The following is a 7,972-nucleotide window of genomic DNA, read 5'->3' on the forward strand; positions in this document are numbered from 1 at the left end:
CCAAGACCATTCTGATTCCCATTGAAATGAACGGCAGGGAAATTCCCGCGGTTTGTACAAACAGCGGGCGGTCCGCCCACCAAATGACCTCCGGGCGGTGAAGACATATGTCGACACCTCCTCGTCACCGGGGCAGATTCGGTACTGGCGCTCGGGCATGAAACTGCCGTTGGCTCTGTGGGACTGGATAGACCCAGACCGACTGGAAGTGTATGGGGATATGCTTCTGGCAGACAGCATGGCAGAGTCCACGAGGAAAGGCATCATCACCCTCATCTCCAAGTGAAGCTTTCTTACATCGCGTCTCAGGCAAGTTTATCCTTGCTTAGATAAGGAGACCAAAACTGTACACAGTACTCCAGGTGTGGTCTCACCAAAGCCCCGTACAATTGCAACAAGACTTCCTTACTCTTGTATTCCAGCCCCCTTGCAATAAAGGCCAACATGCCATTTGCCTTCCTAATTGCTTGCTGTACCAACATGTTAACTTTCTGTGTTTCTTGCACCAGGACACCCAAGTCTCTCTGAACATGAATATTCAATAGTTGCTCACCATTTTAAAACATTTTGTTTTTCTATTCTTCCTATCAAAGTGAATAACCTCACATTTCCCCACATTATACTCCACCTGCCACCTTGTCCACTCACGTAACCTGTCTGTATCCCTTTGCAGACACTTTGTGTCCTCCTCACAGCTTACTTTCCCACGTAGCTAGCGTCAGAGATCTTTTTACACTCATATACATTGTAAATAGCTGAGGCCCAGTAAAGGCCGGTATCGCTCGCTGATAAGTCAAGGGTAAAATCCCTACGAGGACATTGGTCCCAGCCTTGTTGAGGTGCAACCCGTCCATCTTGTACAGGTCTTTAGTATTAATCAAAGTGCACAATGAGGCCCCCGGTAAAGCGAGTATCTCCCCACAGATACTACCTGACCTGCTGAGTGTTGCCAGCAGTTTCTGGGTTTATTTTTGAGCTTTCACGATAGCAGTTTTCCTGACAACCTGCAACTTGCCTCAAGGGCGCAGCTTCAAGCACAACTTTCTTGTGCTCTTCTCACACACAAGATCGCACTTTACTTTCCGACACATGCGTTTAAAATCTGCCGTTTCCGCACACAGCGTCCTGCGCCACGAGAATTTGAAAGACCTTCCGCTCATGGCCTGTAATCGCTCCTTTTTCCCCACAGGCGCTCTTTACATTTATCCTCTACTCGATTCAATCACAGGTTTCAACAGAACTATTAAGATCAAGGCGGAACACTTCCGATCTTACTGCACCGCCCCAACTTGCCAAATGTGAACCTTTCAACCGCCATTCACAGCTCTGTAGCGCTGCCCGTCACTCACGCAACTCAACTGCTGAGAGAAAAGAGCCAACAAGCATCAAAACAAAAACCCCAGTTCTTCAGTTACCATCCCCTGGATCACAAGATTCCCCAAGTAAATTTCGTGAACATTCGGGCGGCTGTCTTTCCAGAGACCAGCCCTGCTTTCGTCGTGTTTGTCTGTCGAGCGGTCACGCAGATCGAAATGTATCGACTGGTTTCAAGGCACAAATGAACATTGGTGCGAATGGGACATGTGCCCAATAGAAACAGCGGTCGGAGCAGAACAAACTTAAAGGCATGAGATCGTGAAAGTGAATGTTAGAGTCGGCAATGGAGCAGGAAAGTGTCCATGAAATAGAAGGAGGGAAGTAAAGGCGGCCCATTGACTGTGGAAGGAAGAAAAAGCTGGGAGAAGAGGCGGGTTTGAACTGTGGAACATCAAGTACAGGCATGTGAGAGTGCTGGGATTTGACGGAATTAAAAGGTTTCACCAAAATAATATTATTTCTTGTGCGAAAGATTGATTTCTTGCTGCATTCTCTTAGCATATGTGGCAAAGGAGAAAATCGGTAAATGACACTCTGTGGAGACTCGGATTCGCACGAAGGTCACTGCGACCACAACGCAGAGTATTAACCACAAAACGATCACGACGAGGGACATCAGGTGTGGCAGTTGTGCCCGAACAACAGCAATGGCGCTGCTTCGAAAAGAAGGATTCTGAGCGATGAGGCCAAAACAACCAGCACCTCAAATTGTAGCAGCGGTGGGATTTAAACCCACGGCCCCCACAGAAACTGGGACCTCAATCCAGCGCCTTCGACCGCTCAGCCACACTACCATGTCACCTCTGCTGCTCTCAGAATCTGGGAACTGGTGATTGAAAAGCGGCTTTCTTACTCTGATCTTTCAGTCCAAGACTTTTGCTTTTACAAAATAAAAGGGCTTTCTTTGCACTGTTCATGCGACAATGTGGCCGAGTGGTTACGGGAACGGACTGCTAATCCACTGTGCTCTGCACCCATGGTTTTGTATCCCACCCGCGCCATTATTGTATTTTTTAATCGTTCGTGGGATGTGGGCGTCGCTGGCAAGGCCACCATTTATTGCCCATCCCTAATTGCCCTTGAGAAGGTGGTGGTGAGCGGCCTTCTTGAACCGTTGCAGTCCATGTGGTGACGGTTCTCCCAATGTGCTGTTAGGTAGGGAGTTCCAGGTTTTTGTCTGAGCAACGCTGAAGGAACGGTGATATATTTCATAGTCGGGATGGTGTGTGACGAGGAGGGGAACGTGCAGGTGGTGCTGTTCCCATGTGCCTGCTGCCATTGTCCTTCTAGCTGTTAGAGATTGCGGGTTTGGGAGGTGCTGTCGAAGAAGCCTTGGCGAGTGGCTGCAGTTCATCCTGTGGATGGTACACACTGCAGCCACGATGCGCCGGTGGTGAAGGGAGTGACTGTTTTGGGTGGTGGATGGGATGCCAATCAAGTGGGCTACTTTGTCCTGGATGGTGTCGAGCTTCTTGAATGTTGTTGGAGCTGCACTCATCCAGGCAAGTGGAGAGTATTCCATCACACTCCTGACTTGTGCCTCGCAGATGGTGGAAAGGCTTTGGGGAGTCCAGAGGTGGGTCACTCACCACAGAATACCCAGCTTCTGGCCTACTCTTGTAGCCACAGTATTTATATGGCTGGTCCAGTTAAGTTTCTGGTCAATGGTGACCCCCAGGATGTTGATGGTGGGGGATTCGGCGATGGTAATGCCATTGAATGTCAAGGGGAGGTGGTTAGACTCTCTCGTGTTGGAGATTGTCATTGCCTGGCAATTGTCTGGCGTGAATGTTACTTGCCACTTATCAGCCCAAGCCTGGATGTTGTCCAGGTCTTGCTGCATGTGGGCACTGACTGCATCTTATCTGTGGGGTTGCGAATGGAACTGAACACTGCGCAATCGTCAGCAAAGATCCCCATTTCTGACCTTATGATGGGGGAAAGGTCATTGATGAAGCAGCTGAAGATGGTTGGGCCAAAGACACTGCCCTGAGGAACTCCAGCAGCAATGTCCTGGGGCTGACATGATTGGCCTCCAACAACCACTCCATCTTCTTTTGTGCTCGGTATGCCGATCCAGTGGAGAGCTTTCCACCGGAGCGGCAGCTGAACGGATGGTCTCAATCTTTGTGACAAAATAGTCCAGGAGCTCCTCGCAATTTTTTTGGTGAGTGTGGAAGAGGCAGGGGGTGCAAGAAGACGGTTTGTAGTCGAGAAGAGATACAGGGGATATCTTTGGATTCCAGGATGATCCTGGAATAGTGAGCAGTTTTCTGTCTCACTCTGTTCAGAGAGAAAGAGACAGAGACCTACGCAGGAAAACAGAGAAACGATGAGGCACATACACAGACAAACAGACACAGACACACAGAAACAGACACACATACACATGGAGTGACTCAGAAATACAGAGATACAGAACATGGATAATTTGGCTGATTTTTGATCGATTTCTGTCGCAGATTTCGTGAAATCTTGCAGATCAATTAAAATGAGCATAAAACTCGCGGTGTTCAACATCGTGGAATTTCAATTCACTTTAGAATTATTAATTCTACAAGAAACTTGTTGAATTTTGAAACGCAGAGATGAAACGGGTTGATGAATGACGGGATCTGAAGTCTGTCAGATTTGAACCTGCGCGCGGGAAATGAATGAATTTCGAATCTGTCACCTTAATCATCAGTTAGTAAAAATCACAATTGCTCTGCATCCAGTCCTCAAATAGTCTCCGTACAATAATATTCTGAAAGTGACAATCACCTGTTTTTTTTCTCTGCAGTTTATTTTTTGGAAGAAGCTCGGCGAAGACATAAAATTAAAAGTTGGAGTCTTAGAAATGCTTCCTCCCCGTCGGGGAATGAAACCCCGGACGAAGGCGGGGCAACTCACCACGATAAGTGAGAAAGAAAGAACGAAAGAAAGACAGTCAGTTGTTCGTTGTCTAACAAAGAGATGGAAATGTAAAAGGTTCTTTCAAGAGTGGCCCGTAGAAAATGAAACAAACTGTCATCAAATAATTAGTTGAAAGAAATGCACTTATACATGAAGCATGTCTAACACCATATGGGATGAGTGTACGGTTAACGCAGTAGTTAGTATAGTGGTGCGTATCCCCGCCTGTCACGCGGTCGACCGGGATTCAGTTCCCAGACGGGGCGATTAAACTTTCTCCGCCTTCAAAAGCTTTTCTCTTATTAATTTCCAATATTGGATGCGGAAGAACAGTGTAAAACTGACTCGGAGTTTCCCACTTTCCCCAATTTAATTTCACTGATATTCCAGTGGTTTTAAAATCTGCTCTCAGCGTCACTCTTCACCTCGATGTTCGACTGGCTTCTGTGATGGTGGGGATTTCGGGAGGAGGCCGAGATAGATCATCCACTCGGCACTTCTGGCTGAAGACGGTTTCTAAAACTTTGCACTCACGTGCTGGCCTTTACCATCATTGAGGATGAGGATGTTCATAGAGCCTCTTCCCGTTAGTTGTTTCATTATCCACCATCATTCACAAATGGGTGTGGCAGGACTGCAGAGCTTTGATCTGATCCGTTGTTTGTGGGATCGCTTAGCTCTATCGACAGCATGCTGCTTCCACTGTTTGTCAAGTAGTCCTGTGTTACTTTCAGGTTATTGGTGTGTGTATGTTTGTGTGTAAGTGTTTATGTAGAGAGGAATGTGTGTGTTTGTGTATGTGTGAATATGACTATGTCTGTCACACTTGTTATATGCGTTTCTGAGTGTCTCTCTCTTCCTTTCTATCTGTCACTTTTTCCCTGCTCCTCAAATAATTTTTCTCTGGACCTTGACTAACAAAGAGATAGAAAGTAAGTCCTCTTTCAACAGTGGCATGTGGAAAGTTAAACAAATTGTCATCAAAGAAGTCTGGTGACAACCGATTCTGCGTTTTATTTCTTGCCCATCATTGTGGTTCTCACATCGAGCTGAAGCGTGAGGCAGAGAGCAGATATTTAAAATCGCTGTGAAATCAATTTGTGGAAGTGGGAAAGGCCGAGTCAGTTTTTCATTGTATTTTCAACATCCAATATTGCAGATAAATGAAAGTGAAGCTTCGAAAGCAGCAATAACCTCCTCGTCGGGGAATTGAACCCCGGTCTCCCGCGTGACAGGCGGGGATACTCACCACTATACTAACGAGGAATTGGTGCAGACAGTTGCCGTATATTCACCACAGATGCTTCACGTTTCAGTGAATCTGTTTGAACTGTTCATTTGATGACAGTTTGTTTCACTTTCCACGGACCACTGTTGAAAGAAGAATTACCGACCACTTTTCCATCTCATGTTGGATCATGATGTGGGTAACGCGGGAGAGAGTGAGACAGAAAGAGACAGATCTTCTCAGGAAAATATAGAAAATATGAGGCACACACACAGACAGACAGACAGACACAGACACACATACACATGGATTGACTCAGAAATACTGAGAGTCAGAATATGGATAATTTGGCTGACTTTTGTTCTATTTCTGTCGTAGATTTCGTGAAATCTTGCAGATCAATTAAAATGAGCATAAAACTCGAGGTACTCAATGCTGTGGAATTTTAATTCACTTAAGAATTATTAATTCTAGAAGAAACTTGTTGAATTTTGAAACGCAGAGATGAAACAGGTTGATGAATGACGGGATCTGAAGTCTGTCAGATTTGAACCTGCGCGGGGGAAATGAATGAATTTCGAATCTGTCACCTGAACCACCAGTTCGTGAAAATCACAATTACTCTGCATCCAGTCCTCAAATAGTCTCCGTACAATAATATTCTGAAAGTGGCAATCACCTGTTTTTTTTCTCTGTAGTTTTTGTTTGGGAAGATGCTCGGCGAAGACATAAAATTAAAAGTTGGCGTCTTATAAATGCTTCCTCCCCGTCGGGGAATTAAACCCCGGACTGACGCGGAGCAACTCACCAGGATAAGAGAGAAAGAAAGAACGAAAGAAAGACAAAGTCAGTTATTGACTAACAAAGAGATGGAAATGTAAAAGATTCTTTCAAGAGTGGCCCGTGGAAAATTAAACAAACTGTCATCAAATAAATAGTTAAAAGAAATGCAGTGACACATGAAGCATTTCTAACACCATCTGGGGTGAGTGTACATTCAATGCAGCAGTTCCTCTTTAGTATTGTGGTGAGTGTCCCTGCTTCTTACGCGGGAGAACGTGGTTCAATTTCTCAACGCGGCGATTCAACGTTTTCAAAAGTATTTATCTCCAATGTTGGATGTGGAATGTGCAGTGCAACTGACTCAGAGTTTCTCAATTTAATTTCACTGATATTCCAGCGGTTTTATGATCTGCTTTCTGCATCACTCTTCACCTCGATGTTCGACTGGCTTTTGTGATGGTGGGGATTTCGGGAGGAGGCCGAGATGGATCATCCACTCGGCACTTCTGGCTGAAGGCGGTTGCGAACACTTTGCACTCACGTGCTGGGCTTTACCATCATTGAGGATGGGGATGTTCATAGAGCCTCTTCCCATTAGTTGTTTAATTATCCACCATCATTCACAACTGGATGTGGCAGGACGGCAGAGCTTTGACCTGATCCTTGTTTGTGGGATCGCTTAGCTCAATCCACAGCATGCTGCTTCCACTGTTTGTCAGGTCGTCCTGTGTTACTTTCAGGTTATTGGTGTGTGTATGTTTGTGTGTCTCTGTCTGTGTGTGTGTTTATGTTGCTCGGATGCGGGCCTCCATTTTCACAGCTTTTTTATTTTTAGCTCGTGGGGGCCGGGATTCCTGGGCCTTCTCCTTCACACCACATGAGAGGAGACGGGAAGGCCCGAAACAGCAGGTAAATGCCTTTATAGCACAGCTTGTGGGCCCGGAGGAGCAGGAGTGCTTCCTCCAGGCCCAACAAGCCAACCTGCCGCGATCCCATATAGGCGATCGGCCGACCCCCTCCAAATCTCCGACACCCCTGCACGAGCGACAAACCCCATGATCTCCGACCCCCGCGATGACCCCCGAACCCAGCCCCCGATGTCTGAGTCCTCGCACCGATGACTGTCCAACCCATGACCCCTGACCAGCTCCCATGACCCCTGACCGCCTCCCATGACCCCCCCCCCCCTCGATAAAATCATGCCCAATGAGTTTGATTCCCGTTGTGTTATCTCTTTGTCGGTTTGCTGGTAAACGTTTAAATCGCGTCTGTTCCCGTCAATGGTCACAAGTAGTAACAGACAGAACGGGTCTGACCGCCCCGAGATGTGGAAAAGACATCAGTTTAGGACAAATGTCTCAAATCAAATGGTCTCCCGGCACCGAGAGACAAATGCCAGAGAAAAAGGCAGAAGAGAATAGAGAAATAAAAGCTCAATAAAGACACTACCAATATTTCCCATTCTTGATGCCTGTCTATTTCTTCCCCAACCTTTCTGTGCCGGTTAAAATTTCAGTGTAAATAAATGCGAGAATCGACTCAAAGAACGAGAACAAAGCAACAAAAATTGCCGAACACAGAATCAAACCCAGAGACCTTCAGATCTTCAATCTCACGCTCTCCAAACTCAACTATTTCGGCTCCAATGTAAATTGGACTTTGTGACATCTCCTTGGAGGAAAATATAAA

General features: G+C 46.3%; 1 non-coding gene across 1 annotated transcript; it reads right to left on the reverse strand.

Moving 5' to 3' along the window:
* Positions 1-5,466: 5,466 nt before the first annotated feature.
* Positions 5,467-5,538, reverse strand: trnad-guc (transfer RNA aspartic acid (anticodon GUC)). Its single transcript has one exon. It is a non-coding gene; the product is annotated as a tRNA-Asp (tRNA).
* Positions 5,539-7,972: the final 2,434 nt, after the last annotated feature.

This window comes from Heptranchias perlo, unplaced genomic scaffold, assembly GCF_035084215.1.
Source record: "Heptranchias perlo isolate sHepPer1 unplaced genomic scaffold, sHepPer1.hap1 HAP1_SCAFFOLD_163, whole genome shotgun sequence".
Taxonomy (NCBI): domain Eukaryota; kingdom Metazoa; phylum Chordata; class Chondrichthyes; order Hexanchiformes; family Hexanchidae; genus Heptranchias; species Heptranchias perlo.